At 33.0% G+C, this 18,957-nt stretch overlaps 1 protein-coding gene across 2 annotated transcripts in view; it reads right to left on the minus strand.

The window, feature by feature from the left end:
• Window positions 1-8,421, minus strand: part of LOC114334057 (choline transporter-like 2) — a 257,905-nt gene extending 249,484 nt beyond the window's left edge. Inside the window, exon 1 of one of the 2 annotated variants that reach the window (XM_028284063.2) lies at window positions 8,159-8,421. The gene's annotated coding sequence lies outside the window, so the exon portion shown is untranslated. The remainder of the gene's footprint in view (window positions 1-8,158) is intronic. The other variant, XM_028284065.2, reaches the window with a different exon arrangement.
• Between the last annotated feature and the right edge of the window lie 10,536 nt (window positions 8,422-18,957).

Here is an 18,957-nt window from a genome sequence, read left to right on the forward strand (position 1 = left end):
GGGCCAATTAATGGGCATTATATTTCTTTATTATACCGTTTACTGTCAAACAAAAAAAAGAACAGAAACTTAAAACAATCTTTTATATTTGTTAAAATCAGAAATTTTTAAAACTCTAGAAATTGAGTTTAATCCCAGTAAAGTTTTTGTAGATTTTGAAAAGGCTATATTTATACATAATGCAATCATTCAAATCTGTCCAAACACTGAAATACATGATTGAAGATTTCACCTATGTACACCAAACTTGGTATAGAAAATTCAGTCTCTTGATTTAACATCAGAATATACAAATGATTCTGAAGTAGGCTCAAACATACTTTTGGCCTTACATTATATAAAACCGGAAGACGTATCAGATTGTTTTTTGTTTGATTTAATGTCATGCAAACTAGAAAATAAATTTTTTTTTACTGCAGTCTGCAAGTAAGCTGAGAAAATGTAGAAAATTTACGTACGACTGGTCTATTATTTGAAAAATAATGACATTATTTCGAAGTCTATTAAGTATGATATAACGCCTAAGGGGGTGTTATAGAAAAATAACGCCCTAGGGCCTATTAAATTTAAATAACGAGTTAAATACTGTCAAGTTGACAAATAAAACTCTCAAGTAAAACTATGGTTACCACAATTACGTTACGACTATTTCTGGCAAATGTACTTATTCGAAAACTAATTAATTTATTATTCAAATTTTTTGCATATAAAGAATAATTTAGTCGGACATTAAACGTGAAGGCATCACGGGTATTATAATAATAAAATAATGCTTTCGGTCAACGTATATACCTCGGGCCGAAGGACCTCGGTCTATACACTATTGACCTCGAGCGTTATTATCCTTATAATACCCTTGGTACCTTAATAACGATAATAAGTTTTCAGTCTAATCAAATGACTATAAGGGATTTTGTAAAGTGTGTTTCTTATTATAGTAAATAATAAATAATAAGTTATAAGTTTTGCACATTATCTATATTATAAACTATTATTAAAACGTAAGGAAATGAATGTCTTTTATTCGGATTTCGGATGCTTTCATAATAATCATTCTTAAATTACATCTACATTTTTTATTTTATTACCTGAGTGAGTTGGTGAGGAAAATACCTACCGGATTAATAAGAACCCTTAAACTTGGTGAGGAAAATACCTGTCGGATTATATGGTTCTACTGGTTGGTGAGGAATTTACCTCCGCCCGGGTCAACACTACTTGTTTGTTGGAAAATATGCCACTCAAATTAAAGCAAAGAAATGATATTGGCGAATATCGACACGGCTGATTGATATGCCATTAGTACATTCATGGCTTTTCTAAAAACGAGTCCATAAGTCACATTTTAATTTTCGTCGCTAGATTTTCGTCGATCTGTGGCAGTCCCTACCTAAAATTTACTCTTAATACAAGAAGTATAGTAGGAAGATTGAGAAAATCAACATCTAAAGATTCACATACATACATAAAATTCGATGAGAAAGAACCCTTCATGAAGAAACTTCATGGAGAAAGAGCAGAGACCATGTTCAAGAGAAAATTTTAAAATCAAACCACTCCCATATTCTGAAAAATGTACTGTAACATTATGTAAAAATTTTTTAAGCAAAATCATAGAACATAAACTTATTTTTATTACATTCAAATACAAATAATTATTTCATTCAAAGAGATTTTGACCAATAGAAACCTACAAAAATAAGAATTTCAACGATTATTTTTTAACGATTAGATTTAATTTCCAATTAGACAAGACGAAAACGGCGGGTTCGTTAGAAAAAATATTCCCATGAGATTTTTTTGCATAATCACATTCGTGAGACATCCCAGAATAAGGTTCAAGAAGTCCCCACGTGAAAAGTGGTCCAAATTAAAAAAAAAATTAATCAAATTGCAAAAAATCAATATTTTTGGCCCGGACAATCTTTTGTTGGATTTTTTTGACCATTCTGGATAAAAAAGATCTCTTGTAATTTTTCTCTAAAGTTGATCGTTTTCGAGTTATAAACAATTTAAAATTGAAAAAAAAAGTTATTATTATGAAAGTGACTAAATCAAAGTTTAAAGCCCCCCCTACAAGATACTGAAGAAATTTTTGTCATTATTTTATTACTAAGCTATTATTTTTAACTAATAATAATGAGCGCCTGCACGTATTAGGCGGCCGTCTATGGTGAGTGCGAGAGAGATGCTATTCCGGCAGTCCAATGGGAATCTTACTCGCACTCACATTTACAGCCGCGTCAATACGATCTTACGGCTTATTGTTACAAATTAAAAATACCAGCTTAGTAATAAATTAATGACACAAATTTCTTCAGGATCATGTAGGGAGGACTTTAAAGTTTGATTTAGTCACTTTCTGACTTTCATAATAACAATTTTTTAACGGGTTATTAAGTATTAAAAACGGCCATTTTCGCGTTTTTCAAATTTTAAATTGCTTATAACTCAAAATCCATCAACATTAGAGAAAAACTACAAGAGACCTTTTTTGTCTAAAATGGCCTAAAAAACCTTAAAAAAATTGTCCGGACCAAAAATAGTAATTTTTGCAATTTAATTAAAAAAATTGTTAAAAAAAATGTGGACCACTTTTTGCGTGGGCGACTTCTTGAACCTTATTCTGGGGTGTATTACAAATGAAGGGCCACGGGAAAGAACGATCAGAGTCACATTTTGCTCATTCTGTACAAATCCAGTTTGAAAGTTTTAGTTCGTATATTTTGGTACAAGAAATTTAAATTCAACATTTTTAATTATAACGTACGGTGATCGTTATTGTACAAACGAAACCATGGTTAGATTCTTTCCACGAAAAGCTAAAATATGGTGCCAATATTTAAATTTTGACCAAAAATGGACTCTGATCGTTCTTTCCCGTGGCCCTTCAAATGTGACTATGCAAAAAAATCTGATGGGAATATTTTTTCCAACGAACCCGCCGTTTTCGACCTGTCTAAATGGTGTAGTAAGATTTCATCACTTGTTTAATTCTGTACAATCAGATTATTATGTTATTATTATAATGGGAATAATCTACGTATAGGCGTGGATCCAGCGTACCAAATAAAAGTTTATTAATAGCAAGCTGAAAATTTGTTCACTTCTTTAAGCCGGCCACTCACGATACTGTGGTGTCGTTCGACAAAATCGTCGATGATATCAATTCTGTAGTACTGCAGCAGACGGGCCAGTCTCTCTGTGGTCAAATTGTAACGATTTTGTTGGATGCACGGTCACACACGATCAAAAATGTTTGTCAAGTAGTCGAATTCGACAAAATTGAACGAGGCCGCAGTATCGTGAGTGGCCGGCTTAACGGTGTCTGACAAACTTTGATGTATAGGAAGGAACACGGGAAATGGGGAATCCTTAATTGTGGAACGTGATAAAGGTGTCATCCGGACAAGTTTATGATTGAGAAAAATAGCAGACTGTTTATAAGTTTATTCAATAGACAACGTTCTATAATATATAGGGTGTCCCAAAAACAGTGGAACGGTCGAATATTTCGCGAAACAAACATCGGATCGAAAGCTGAAAAATACGTGTTCAATAATTTTCAAAATCTATTCAAAGACATCAAACACGATCCTCCACTCTACCCCCTGGAGGTGGGGGTAACTTTAAAATCTTAAATGGAAACCTCTAGTTTTTATTGCAGATTTTGATTCCTTGCGTAAAAGCAAGCAACTTTTATTCGAGACATTTTTTCGAGTTGCGCATAGATGGCGCCATTATCGGAGAAAGGATTTATTGTGATACCTACCATAGGTAAATTATAGAAACGGTCTAATATCTCGAGAAATGCACTCCCAAATCAAAAACCAAAAGATACGTGTTTAATATTTCTCAAAAACCTATACTATCGAATGACATCAAAGACGACCCATCCACTCCACACTCTGGAGGTGAGTTGGGGGTAACTATAAAATCTTAAATAAGAACCTCCATTTTTTATTGCAGATTTGGATTCGTCATGAAAAATCGTGATACCATAGGTAAATTATAGAAACAATCTAATCCCTCGAGAAATACACTTCCAAATGAAAAACCAAAAACATGTATTTAATATTTTTTAAAAACCTATCGGATAACGCTAAACCACCTAGAGGTGGGGTGGGGGGTAACTTTAAAATCTTAAATAGCCACCTCCATTTTTTATTGAAGTTTTGGATTCCCCATGAAAAAATAAGTAACATTTATTCGAAACATTTTTTAGAATTGTTGATAGATGGCGTTAATAAATCGTATTTTTCAAATTATAGCGTCATCTATCAACAATTCTAAAAAATATTTCGAATAAATGTCGCTTAATTTTTTATGACGAATCCAAATCTGCAATTAAATATGGGGGTTCCTATCAGATTTTAAAGTTATCCCCACCCCACCTCCAGGGGGTGGGGTGAAGGGTTATATTTGGCGTTATTCGGTAGTTTTTTGAAAAATTTTAAAAACGTATTTTTTGGTTTTTCATTTGAAAGTGTATTTCTTGAGATAGTAGACCGTTTCTATAATTTACATATGGATTCACGATAAATCGTTTTTTCCGATTATAGCGCCATCTATCCACAATTCAAAATAATGCCTCGAATAAAAGCTGCTTACTTTTATTTAAGGAATACAAATCTACAATAAAAGCTAGGGGTTTCTATTTAAGATTTTAAAGTTGCCCCCTACCCCACCTCCAGGGGGTGTAGTGAGGGATCGTGTTTGGTGTCATTGGATACATTTTTGAAAATTATTGAACACGTATTTTTCATTTTTTTGATCCAATGTTTATTTCGCGAAATATTCGACCGTTCCGCTACTTTTGGGACACCCTGAAAAAATGTTTGTCCGGCAAAAATGTTGGGCATTATAACCAGTCCGACACGTAGAACATGTCAAATGACAGGAATTATGTTGGTGATAAATAGTAGTCTGATTTTTGCATGAGAGTTTAATGAAAGGGTAATAAATCCATTGTAAGTTCTGTCTAACAAAATTCATGGGACGCTTTCGTAGTCGACGTTCGAAACTGTCTATATCTTACAGGTTTCGAACGCCGGACTACGAAAACTTCCAATGAATTTTGTCGGACAAAACTTCCAATTTATTTTTTACCCTTTCATGCTTTCATTGAACTCTCATGAAAAAATCAGGCTGCTATTTATCACCAATATAATTCCTTTTTACATGTTCTACGTGTCGGACTGGTTAAAATGCCCAACATTTTTGTCGGACAAACATTTTCTCATATATTATATAAATTTAATATATTGAATAAACTATTGGCTATATGGCTATTGAATAAACTTAAAAATAGCCTGCTATTTTTCACAATCATAAACTTGTCCGGATGGTTTATCACGTTCCACAATTAAAGATTCCCCTGTTCCGCAGTGCTCCCATACATCAAAGTTTGTCCGACTTAACACCGTTAAGCTATGAACCAATTTTCAGCTTGCTCTTAATAATCTTTTATTCGGTACGCGGGATCCAGGACTGTTAATTATTATACTGAGAATAAAATTAAAGTATTTTGTTTCTATTTAATGACAATAAACAACGAGTTTTCTAGTTTCGACAACTATCGAATTTAAGAAAATGAACTGAATGAATGAGCTCGAAGCTCGAGTGTAATCCGGTAAGATTAGTTCATGAATAAAACTGTATTTATAGATAGTTTTAACTAATATTTTATTGATATATTCGTCTGAATATTTGCTAAACCTGCTCAGGCTGTTCACTTTGACAAGTTGTAAAACATTATTAATTGTGATAAATGTGAATGAATGTTTATTTACAAAGACTTGAATTTTGTATGTGAGTATTAAAAAATAATCTTTCGAATATCACACAGTAGTAAGAATAAATAAGAAAATAACGCTACAGTTTTTCTCAAACTTGTTGCCATTTAGCAATAGCCACTCGAGCTCTACGGGCTCTCGTATCTTAGGGCGAAGATATCAATAAAATATTAGTTAAAATGATTAAGAAATACAGTTTTATTTATGAAATTATCTTACCGAATTACACGCGAGCTCTTAAGAATTACCAATTTGTATTTCGCTCGTGACAATTTGACAAGTGATAATTTTCTTTGATAATTTCCCGTCATCAAGTAGCACGACCGATCTCATTCGTTGCTACGGAAAAATAAACATTAAGTGATATTAATGACAATGACAATTATTGTTTTACAACTTGTCAAAGAGAATACCATGAGCAGGTTTAGTAAATATTCCGGCGAAGATATCAAAAAAATATTAGTTAAAATGATTTAAAAATACGGTTTTATTCATGAAATCATCTTACCTAATTACACACGAGCTCTTGAAAATTACCGATTTGCATTAATTGCCCTCGTGACAATTTGACATAAATTAAAACTGTTAATTTGTCACTCGGAATACAAATCTTAGAGCTCTTGTGTACCTAATTACAAGTGATAATTCCCATAACACTTTTTAACTCCTACATACATATTTGCTATAATGATATAATGATATAATGATATAATGATATAACACTAACGCCCATTGATCTATTTATAAGACGGGTCAAAATTCAAAAATGCAAATATTAAAAATAATTTCATGAAATACCTATTCCCATATTAAGAATGCTATTAGGTACCTACTGATATTTAACTCTTCAGAAAAATTTTGAAATTTGAAAAAAAAATTTGGGCGACAATGGGGTGTATGAATTGTCGGGTATGAAATAGTCGATGAAAAATAAAACTAGATATACCTAATAGTCGGAGAGATAGAAGCGGATTTTGTGCGTGATAAGTAATATGGAAAAACTATAACTAAGTAAAATCTCCAGGGGCAGAACACTGCATGGCCGAAAAAGTGGTGGGGGCAGGAGTAAATATAAAAATTATAAGGGATTTTGTGTGACGTTCGTGATCGAGATAGTGAACCAAAATTTGGGAGTAAGTAGATCATGATGTAACTAAGCAAAACCTACAGGGGCGGAAACCAGAGTTGGGGATGAGGGTAGTTTTAAGGGGTCAAAGTCGCAGTTTGTATTATTTTTTTGTGACGCAGCACAACATTTGTCCCCCACGTAGCGTCCCGCCCCTGGAAATTTTACTTAGTAATGTCATGATCTACTTATTCCCAAATTTTGGTGCACTATTTCGATCACGAACGGCAAAAAAAACCCTTATATTTTTATACTCACCCCTGCCTTCCACCCCTTTGTACCCCAAGCAGCGTTCCGCCCCTGGAGATTTTGCTTAGTTACGTCATGACCTACTTACTCCAAAATTTTGGTGCACTATCTCCATTATGAGCGTCACAAAAAAAAAATAAAAACCGCGACTTTTTCCCTTATAACTACCCTCGTCCCCCACTCTGGTTTCCGCCTCTGAGGATTTTACTTAGTTATGTCTTCTTCTTCTTCTTCAGGTGCCATCTCCGCTACGGAGGTTGGCAATCATCATAGCTATTTTAATTTTTGAGGCAGTAGCTCTAAATAGTTGTTTTGAGCTGCACCCAAACCATTCTCTCAGGTTCTTCAGCTTAGTTATGCCATGGTCCACTTATTCCCAAATTTTGGTGCACTATTTCAATCACGAACGTCGCAAAAAACCCTTTACATTTTTTATATTTACCCCTGCCCCACCCCTTTGTCGGCCACGCAGCGTTCCACCCCTGGTGATTTTGCTTAGTTACTTTATGACCTACTTACTCCAAAATTTTGGTGCACTATTTCGATCATGAGCATCACAAAAAAATAATAAAAACCGCGACTTTGACCCCTTATAACTACCCTCGTCCCCCACTCTGGTTTCCGGCCGTTGGGGAAAGTCATGTACACAACTAATTCAACATATTCCCGTATAGTTTTTCCATATTACTTATCACGCACAAAATCCGATCCCAGCTCTTAGACTATAAATAAAACCGCGAACAACAACCGAAGTATTTCTATTCAAAATACTTAAATTCAAGCTCTTTGTTGAAAGAAAAGACAAAGAACTTAATAGAATAAAATTGAGAAAATTTATTAGATATTTACAAGAAACCTTTCTGTTCCATATAAAAAGGTATCTTGTTTCATGTGCGATTGTATTTCAGCAAAAAAATGCAAAAAAATCATAATATATACCTATATTTTTTCCAAAAAACAAAACAAATGGCAGTCAATAAATACTTACCATGGATGACACAAACACTCTTTAAAATATTTAACTTTTTAGTACATTCCACTAGCCTTTTAAAGCCACTTTATGTTTATTAAATAATTACCAATTGCACACTAACAAAGAATGACCACCTACAAAACGAAAACAAAACAATAACGGGGCAAACGAATGCGCACCACGCGGCCTTGCACTGAAACAGCCTTAGAACATTTCTAATCTAGAATTTAAAATTTCACTTTCAACTACCGGTTCGCTACTAGTTGATATTGACAATGTCGTCAAATACAAATAGACTGAATTTATAAATAATATAAACGTGTAAAAATAGAAGGGACTTGCGTCGAGCTTTTCACGCTATTCTTGTAGATTCAACAAGTGGTTCAGGCGATTCATGTGATGTTGCTGGGTCTCACGCTCACGCGATATCAGAAATATAGGTATTGTACCTCGTACCTCCATACAGTAATTAATATACACACAATATTTGTTCTTTATATTGAAGTGCATACACTTGGAACACTGAAATGGAATAAATTCGATTTCGTTATTGAATAGTGGGAGTCACGCTTCGCATATTTTCTTTAATACACAAGAGCGTAGCAAAAAAGTTTTACCTATCTTCTATTTCAGTAAAAAAAAATTTAATAAATTTCACCAACAATGTTGGGATTCTGGAGTGGAATTCTTGGAATAACTGGGATTCCCTTTTGGTGAGTACAAAGTACTTACAGTGGAAAGGTGTTTTTGTACTTAAAAAGTAAAAAAAATTGTACTTAAAAGTGTACTTAAACATATTGTTGGAAAAATATGTTAAACTAGGTTTACCTAGGTAGTCAGCATTTTACACACATATCCCTCACCTATATCTGTATTCGACCTAAAAGACTCAAAACTCAAATAACACACAGGGCCGTAACTACCATTGGGGCAACCGGGGCAGTGCCCCGGGTCTCCCGGAAAAAGGGGGCCCCGCAGGGGCCCTCGTTTGTTTGACCGTGCATAAATTTTATCGAGGAAAATAAAAATATGTATTTTAAAAGCCGATTTCAACGAAAAACGAAATATTTTCAAACGACACAATTTTAAAAAGACCTACAGGGCACCCTAGACCTCAACATAAAGTTTTAATTTTTCACTGGGGAAATTAGTCTTTTCGACTAAAATTGGAACAGAGCAGGGGCCCCTGAGGCTTGAGCTAAGCTGGGTTCCTCCCGAGACCTTAACATAAAAATTTAAATAATGAATGGGTTGCATGTGTGAGTCCATACTATTGTAGCAAAAAAAGAAAGACGTTCTCACAAACAATTTATTTTACAACTGACGACCGGATTCGCTGTCTACAATTTGCACAGAATCCTCAGGTCCCGGTTAAAGTAAAATTAAATGCTACAAACAATAAAAAAAGTAAATAAAAAAATTTTAAAAATAAGTTTTTTTTTATTTTTTGTATTATTTAATTTTACTTTAACCGGGACCTGAGGATTCTGTGCAAATTGTAGACAGCGAAACCGATGGGCAGTTGTAAAATAAATTAAAAATAGAAAATCTACGGTTTCGTTTTTAATTTAAATTTGTCTCATGCCATCCTCCGATAGTACTATTTCTAGGTCTACCCGTTGTCAAGAACCCACCAACACGTCCGTAGTTTCTCGGTATAAAATAAAACTATTTATACCGCAGTATGGTTAGAACGCCCTCTAACGGGGAATAATTGAAATAAATAACGGGGAATAAATTGTTTGTGAGAACGTCTTTCTTTCTTTACTATAATAAAAATTTAAATTATTACTTAGGAAATTAGTGATTTCGGCGTAATAAAACCTAAAATGTCATTGGAAGAGGGGCCCGGGCTAGGCTGAGGACCCCGATACCATTCGTAAAGATATAAAAATGTCCAGGATACAACAAGTCCAGGAAGGAATTCCTCAGGGGAGTATTTAATCGCCCATTCCATATAACATTTTTGTTTCAGATTTGCCAACAGATGTAAGAACATTTTCTAAAAAATTTGTAACATCAGTTTCTATGGGTATGTCTTTAGAAACTTCAGTCAGGAAATGCATTAAAATGCGTTTTCAAGGGGTTAAATATCAAACATTTTTCCGAGCTCCCTTCCGCTGGGGGTAAAGCCTCGGTAGGTGGCCCCCAACGGAAGACCCACAGACCCCCCGGTAGGGGGCCTCCAGATCACGTTTGCCCCGGGGCCCCCAACATCGTACTTACGGCTTTGTGTAGCGAACGAACGCATTCGTTGATAATCCGTCCGCAATGTCAGATACAGATGAAGCTATAAATTCCCCGGACCTCCCGGTAGGGGGCCCCCAGATCACATTTGCCCCGGGGCCCCCAACATTGTAGTTACAGCCCTGATAACACATTGTTTTTCAAATCTTACAAGGCAAACACATGACATTCTTCTTACGAGTAATACATAGCAGAATATACTGTCAGATGAGAGAATTAGCAATACTTAATTCAGATTTATGAGTGACTTGGATACAAGAGAAGCCTTGTTCAATTTCCACGTATGTACAGTTACGATCACTGAATAGTTTACACTTTTAATTTTTATATTGTAATACTGTAAATTTTCAGTGTCGTACGGATTTAATAAATGTCAAAGTCAAAACATTTCAAAAAGTCAATGCTTGTCAAAAATTTCGCGAGTGTTGAAAAATAAAATAACAATATCAAACTCCTCCAAAATGGTTACAATAAATTTGAATGATGAGCAAAAGCAAGAGCAATTGCCAAACTCGAAGAAGGTTGGTTTTTAAGACAAGTTGCTGCAGATTTGGACGTGAGCCATATACAATATACAGGGTGATTGATTAGTAGGGTAAAGCTCAATAGCTCCGCTATAGTAATAGATAGCAATAAAAGTTAATAACAAAAATGTTAGCCACCTTTGAGCTTCATATTATAAAATTAGTTAGAATGTTACAGGGTGTTCAAAAACACAGTGGCAGACCAAACTTATGTTTTTTTAAATAGAACACCCTATATTTTATTTTAAATTCGAAATCCTGTTAACTTCTCCATCACAAAAATATAAAGGTTTGTTATGTTATATAGGGTATTTACAAAGTTATAACTAATTTTATATGAAAATCGTAACAAGTTCAACTCCCTGTATAAATAAAAATCAGCAAAACAACAATGGTTTATTAATGCCATATTTTTTAACGTATTGTCAAAATTTTCAAAATGGTCGATATTGCTAATTTTCTTTATATCAAATACAGGGTGAGTCAAAACGCAAGTACATTATTTTCTCAGTAATTTTAAATGGAACACCCTGTATTTTATATCACTATTGAAAAGTACCATTACCGTACTTTAATTTTTAGATAACATTCCCTATGTCTAAATTTATTAGTTTTCGAGATATTTTCATTTTTCAATGGACCAGCAGCGTGGCCACCCAAATCACCAGAATTTAATAAACTGGACTGATTTTTTTGGGGTTACGTTAATAATGAAGTTTATAAAATACCTTCAACAACAAGGGATGAGATGAAAAATAGAATATAAAGTGTATTTCGATATGTTAATTTACAAATGCTCCGCATAATAAGTAGCTCATTCAATGATCGTTTTTAGGCGTACATAAATGTGTTAGGAGATAATTTTAAACATCTCATGTAATTAAATATTACAAATATTTTATTAAAAGTAGCTCCTAATTGTTTCAAACATGTTTTTTAGCAAAATTTATTACTGATAAATTATTTTTCGTTCTTCATTTGTTACATTGTTACATTTACATACAAAAGTAGTGTTTAATTGTCTTCACAAAATATTGTATTTTGTGTTTGTGTGTGTTTTTTTTTAAATTTGTTACTAATTTTCTTTGTTTATTTGTTGCAAAAAGATAGTTTTTAATTGTTACAAAAATGTTGCATGTGGTGGTTGTGTTTTTGTTTGTAAAATGTATTACTAATTAATTATTTTTATTTATTTATTTGCTACAGTGTTACATTGATTACCGGATTGATAATCGGTAATCTTCAATTGTCAATTCAGTCATGGCTTACTTAAAATTTAGATAAATTTAAACACCTAAAATAATTTGCTCTGAAAAATGAAAATATCTCGAAAACTAATAAATTTGGGCATAGGGAATGTTATATAAAAATTAAAGTACGCTAATGTTACTTTATTTCAATAATGATATAAAATACAGGGTGTTCCATTTAACATTACTGAGAAAATAATGTACTTGCGTTTGGACTCACCCTGTATTTGATATAAAGAAAATTAGCAATATCAATAATTCTTAAAAATTTTGACAATAAATAAAAAAATATGGCATTAATAAACCATTGCTGTGGTGCTTATTTTTATTTATACAGGGAGTTGAACTTGTTACGATTTTCATACAAAATTGGTTATAACTTTGTAAATACCCTGTATAACATTACAAACCTTTATATTTTTGTGATGGAGAAGTTAACAGGATTTCGAATATAAAATAAAATATAGGGTGTTCCATTTAAAAAAACAAAAGTTAGGTCTGCCACTGTGTTATCGAACACCCTGTAACATTCTAACTAATTTTTTAATGTGAAGCTCAAAGGTGGATAAAATTTTTGTTATTAACTTTTATTGCTATCTATTACTATAGCGGAGCTATTGAGCTTTACCCTACTAATCAATCACCCTGTCTGTGCATATCAAAAATCAAACAAAGATTGGATAATTTGGAATGTATATAAAATAAAATCGGTATTTTTAAACCAGACTTCCTTGTTTTCATTATTAAGACCATAATCCATTCTATTCAAAAAAACTTCTTTTTATACTTTCCATTTTATTAAACTTTCTAAAATATACCTACATATTTATATTATTTTAACTTTTTAATTTTAATCAACCTATTCTAGGTACACCACTGGTAACGTCACTTTGACGTAAAAGGTGCGTTTAAACAAGATAATAACACAGATTAACCCAACAATCTATCAATAGTGTTGGGTTAATCTGTGGTAATAATGTAAAAAATCGGCTCCTAGATACGTAAGCCTGTAAACTATTCAATGACCGTAACTGTACCCAGGGCCGGTTTTAGGGTTTTGAGCGCTCCGGGCAAAACAAGATTTGGCGCCCTTTCATACGAAATATTATATACTGCAAATATAAAAAAATAGTAAAAAAGGGCAAAAAATCAAAATTTCATTATAAAGAACTATGTAACAATATATATAATCAAAAATATTACAATAGTCAGTTATTGTTTATAGCTGATACAACATATGGCGTAGCATAACAAACGCATTTGAAATTCAAGCAACGAAGGAGCGAGACAAAAGATAAAGATAAATGCACGCACATTGCCAACAAACAAAAAAAAATGTATAAGGTTGTACTTTTACAATACCAAAAAAAGATGTTGATTGTGCGCACTGCAAGCGCACAATCTGCATCCCCAATGACTAAATTGAGGGAGTGGGATCCCACATAGCATAAAAAATAAGGAGGATATTTTTTGCAGACACGAGCTTGTACACCTTTATTTCTTCCCTTCATGTTAGAGGCGTTGTCATATCCTTGGCCTGTACAATCATCTAAATTCAATTGAAAATCATTCATTGTTCTACTATATAATGAGTTGGCCTATACCTCGATACCTAGAACTAAGGCTATGGGAAACAATGGAAGACCTCGAAGCTCCACGAATATTAATAAAAGCAGTATAAGCACTATACAAAAAGAACAAAGTAGCTATCAAAACGGGCAATAGAATATGCAGTTCATTTAAGACGAAAAGTGGACTGCTACAGGGCTGTTCCATATCCCTTTCCTATTTTAAATATTCCTGAAAAAAACCCTGAAACCATGGAGAAGAAGTGGAAGGAATGGGTATACCAATAACAAAAGAATAGACTGGAAATAGACGAAGGTAAACAAATCAAAGGAACAGACAAGTACAAGTATTTAGGCTTTATAATATCAAACAAAGGAACAACTGAAGAAGATAATATAAAACATAGACTAGGACAAACAAGAGACTGCATATGAAAATTTTGAAAATTAACTCGGTAGTTTTGGACAAGAACATCAGTATAAAAACCAGAGGAAGAATATACCACACCATGACAAGAAGTATCCTGACTTATGGGTGTGAAAATTGTATAATAAATAAGTAAACCAAAAACAAAATAAGAGCAACAGAGATGAAATTTCTAAGGAAAAGCTGTGAGTACCAGCTAAAGCTAAGAGCAACGAAAAGAGATCGAATAAATAACAACGAGATTAAGAAAAGAATGGAAATGAACTCAGATATATAATAGACTACATAGAACAGAAGAAATTAACCTGGTACGGACAAGAAAAAAAGCAGACAAAAAACGTTGGATCAATAGAATAATAGAGTGGAGCCCGATACGAAGAAAAAAGAAAGACAGGCCCGAAGATCTTTCAGAGTTGAAGTGGAAGAAGCAATGGAAAGAAGAAATCTGCAAGAAGGGGACTGGCAGAAAGAACTGGAGAGAACGGTTGAGTGAAGGAATACACTGAAAACTATGGAAATTATAAAGGATACAGGGTGTTTCTAAATAAGAGCAACAAACTTTGAGGGATAATTCTACATGAAAAAATGATGACAGTTTGCTCTATAAACGTATGTCCGCAAATTTTTTGTTTTCGAGAAACGAGGTGTTGTAATTTTTCTAACAAACTGGCGATTTAACGATATTTCAAATAAAAAATCATTTTGGAATTCCTCGTTCAATTTGTGACAAAAAATTTACCCTTTTTTTCATACGACGCGCCGTTTTTATGCAAAAAATAAAACATCTTAACGCTTACAAAGTTTTCGAAATAGGTTTCTATACATTCAAATGGAGAAGAACTTGTCATTCCTAATTCATATATACCCAGATTGGGAGAAAAAATATTTAAAAAAAGAAATAAATCACTTTACAATGAAAGAATAGGTAAATTTAATTACTAAGACCGATGAGAATAATAATTTTAAAAAATCACTTCAAATTTTCAAAATTCTCGTCATTTACCTCATGACCTAATGTGCAATAAGTTAATATTATGATTTTCTACCATAAAATAATTTATTTTTTATTACGTGGATAGCTACTTAACAAAATTTTTCTACAACCGTGTTAAAAATGCAATTTTTAGCACTCCATACGAGCGTTAAAAATGCTACTTTAAGGCACTAGTGTTTTAAAATATTTTTAAGGCACTGCAGTTCGTATTGACCGGATAGACAATTTTGATGTAATGTCAAAAAAATATAAAAATGGAATGTCAGTCACGTTCAAGTAAAAGTTTTTGTAGATATTGTCCTGTAATTACGTTTGTAGAAAAAATATTGTATGATATTCGTGTTAAAAAGTACATTTTTAGGGCACTCATGTGAATTGCAGAACTCGCTATCGCTCATTCTGCAAACTTTCACATGCGTGCCTTAAACGTGTACTTTTAACACTTATATCATAAATAACTATTATGTAACGGAAAAATATTAAAAATTCATTAATTCCACAACCAATATTTTACAAAACTTTTTTTATTCCACTTTAAAGCACACGCGCCAGTGTTAATGCAAATTTACAGAAAGACAAAATTATTTAACCAAAGAGTTTTACGACATAGTAATACAGTAGGTATATAGAATCACTGACTATTCATAATTTTGTTGATAATTTAAAATTTGATCTTCGTCCATTTTTAAAGTAGATTGTTGACATAATGTGATACCTACGTGACAAATGACCAAAAAAAATGAACAACCTTTGTAGATCGTAAAAAGAATTTGTCTGCATTAATTTTGTATTAGTGATAAAAACCATAAGAATTATTGGTGGTATTATATTTATTAGTGAGCTTTGGTTTTAGTCTATTAATTTTTTTTGAGTTATGAATTCTCACTATAGATAGAAATATTTTTCTTATAAATAATATTTTAATTATTCAAACAATGTCGTAGGAAAAATGTTCAAAGTTAATATATAAAATCAAAAAAAAAAATAATGAATGAAAAAAAATATATTTTTATATCGGCGTCCTTCAAAATTTAGCGCCCCTCAAAATTTGGCGCCCCGGGCGGTCGCCCGGCTCGCCCGGCTCGCCCGTCCCTTTATCCGGCGCTGACTGTACCTACTAATACAGAGATGCAAAGATATCAATCAAAATGTATATACCTGTGCAATCGTTTTTGAAAAGATTTTTGACAAGGTCCGACCTACATAACAAAATGCTAGAAATATTGATAACAGTTGTTGGATTGGCCGATAAAGTTTACGAATAATTACAAATATTATACTGACATCAAGTGGCAAGAATAAAAGTTGAACAAGAACTTTTGGATGAAATAAATATAAAAAGAGAAGTGATAAAAGCCTGTATACTATCGCCTTTACTTTTTAACTTGTAGGGAAGACCGGGGCAAAAAGGACCCCCTAACACTTTTTTACTTGTATCTATCAAACTTAATAAGTACTGAAAACACCACCCTAACCATAGGTTTGAATAACATTCTTTATTATAATGCTTAACAAAAAATTCAAATAAAGTAACACGTTTAAAAACGTTTAAAAAAAACTACAACTTAAAATGAAAATGACATCCGGTCCTGTATACTTAAAATGAAAATGACATCCTGTCCTGTATACTTAAAATGAAAATGACATCCGGTCCTGTATACCCCAGTATGCGAGGCAAATAGGACCATCAGTTAGTATTTGCAAAATTCGAATAGAAACATATCTTCGTCTTCTTCCACACCAGCACATGCATCATGTGCCCAGTTATTGCATTGCTGACACGTTATCCAGCCCTCTTCCTACTTATTCTGACTATAAGCTTCATTGAAATATTTACATAGGTACAGTCATAATCTGAATCTTCACTACTGTCTCTGCAATCCTTCATTGACTGTTTTTTCTTTGGCACAAGCAATTCTTTGCATGGTTTTGGTTTTGTTATTTTGCCCCTAATTTGCCTTGGTTTCTCGATATAATCTTTATTTTAGGTGCTTGTCAAAATTTTTGATATCTTCTTTTTAGTAGGTATTGGTTTTGTGCTTCTTTTTATATTGGCTGGATTCTGGAGATAGCAGTTGAAGTATGTTTGTAAAAGAACTAGCATTGATATCTGCATTAGCCTGCTTACTCTTACTGGTACCACGTTGAGGAGAATAATTAATCAGATCTACCGGTTGAAGTTGCAAACAATTGCCGATTTGAAGTGGCAGATCTAGGAGAGCGAATTAGTTCAGATTGGTGCAATGCTGACGTGGACAAATCTTCCTAGATGCAAGTTGTAAGTCCTAAGTCAGTTTCTTAGCTTTCAGCTAAGTCAAAAGCAATTCTACAGACATCAAGTGGTGTAACTTGCATATCGAAAAGATGTTTTACTAAAATTTTATCTTTTGCTAAAAACAGTCTTAAAACTACCCCGGGAGGGTCCCTGAATGGAACCGTTATCAGCCCTTACTAATTTTAAGCATCGTATCAAGCAAGTTTTTGAAATCTTCAATTTTTCAGCTGCAGCTCTCAGTTTGCTCGTTAGCCTCGTTTGCTGTAACTTTACCCAATTTGGGCGAAGCCTTTTTGTTGTTTTAAGTCCGCATCTGAAAAGATATCGTACATTAAGCAATTGTGTTAAACGTACAGGGGCATGGCATATAGGTCCAGCGGTCCTATATGCCCCAACGTAGTTGGTTTTCACTGCCCCATTTCTAGTCCATTATTTCACGGTTTTTGCTCTAAATTTTAAAGAACCGCTTGGTTTGACATGAAATTTGGCATACGTATAGCTTACATGTCAAAGAAAAAAAGTGATATTGTGCCGATGTGTGCTTTTGCCCTGAGGGTAACTTTCACCCCCTGTTGGGGGTGAAAAAATATATGTCCAAAATAAGTCCGGAAATGGGTAAACTGACTAATTTTAAGTAACTTTTGTTCTATAGAGCTTTTTCGCCAAGTCAACACTTTTCGAGTTATTTGCGAGTGAATATGTTCATTTTTCAACAAAATAACCACATTTTTGGACGGTTTTTCGCAAATAACTCAAAAAGTAAGTATTTTGTCGAAAAAACGTTCTCAGCAAAAATATAGCACAGAAAAAAGTAAAAAAAAATGGTGTACGCGTTAGGTCTCTGGATCTCGTAGAACCAGAGTTATACCCAATGAAAAATAGATTCATATTCACCAAATTTCAAATAGAATATTTCGACGTGAAATATCCAAAAAATTAAGCACTTTTTGGGGAAAACCTATTTTAACTTTTTTAAAGTGTTTAAAAAAAGCTTTATTTCTGTTTTTACAAAAAGTTTCTAGCATTAAATTTAAGCAAGTTACGCTCAAAATAAAGTTGGTCCCTTTTGTTTTTGCAAAAAAAATCAGGAAGACCACCCCCTAATTAGCAACTTAAATGAAATTAATCGTTACCGCTCCACAAAATATTTTACTTATGTTGTGTTTATATGATCTGTAAGTTTGATCGAGTTAAAGTGCTTATTTTTGAAACAATTTGGTTTCCAAGTAAAATTTTTAAAAATTTAAATTTTGAAAAATATGTTTTTTTTTCAAAATAACTTAAAAATTGTTAGAGATACCATAAATCTCGAAAAACAAAAAAAGTCAGATTTGCTTTTCTGAATATCATGTATTTTTTTGTTTTTCTGTTAGACAAAAATTGATTAAGATTTGGTGTTTCTAAATTTGCATACATTCGTGATCAGTGACTCGTTCAACCCCTTTTAACTACAGCCCTTTCAATAATAAGGACTTTGAACCGATGAAACTTACAGATTATATAAACAATATATACACGAGTCAAGAAAC

This window comes from Diabrotica virgifera, chromosome 1 (genome assembly GCF_917563875.1).
Source record: "Diabrotica virgifera virgifera chromosome 1, PGI_DIABVI_V3a".
Taxonomy (NCBI): domain Eukaryota; kingdom Metazoa; phylum Arthropoda; class Insecta; order Coleoptera; family Chrysomelidae; genus Diabrotica; species Diabrotica virgifera.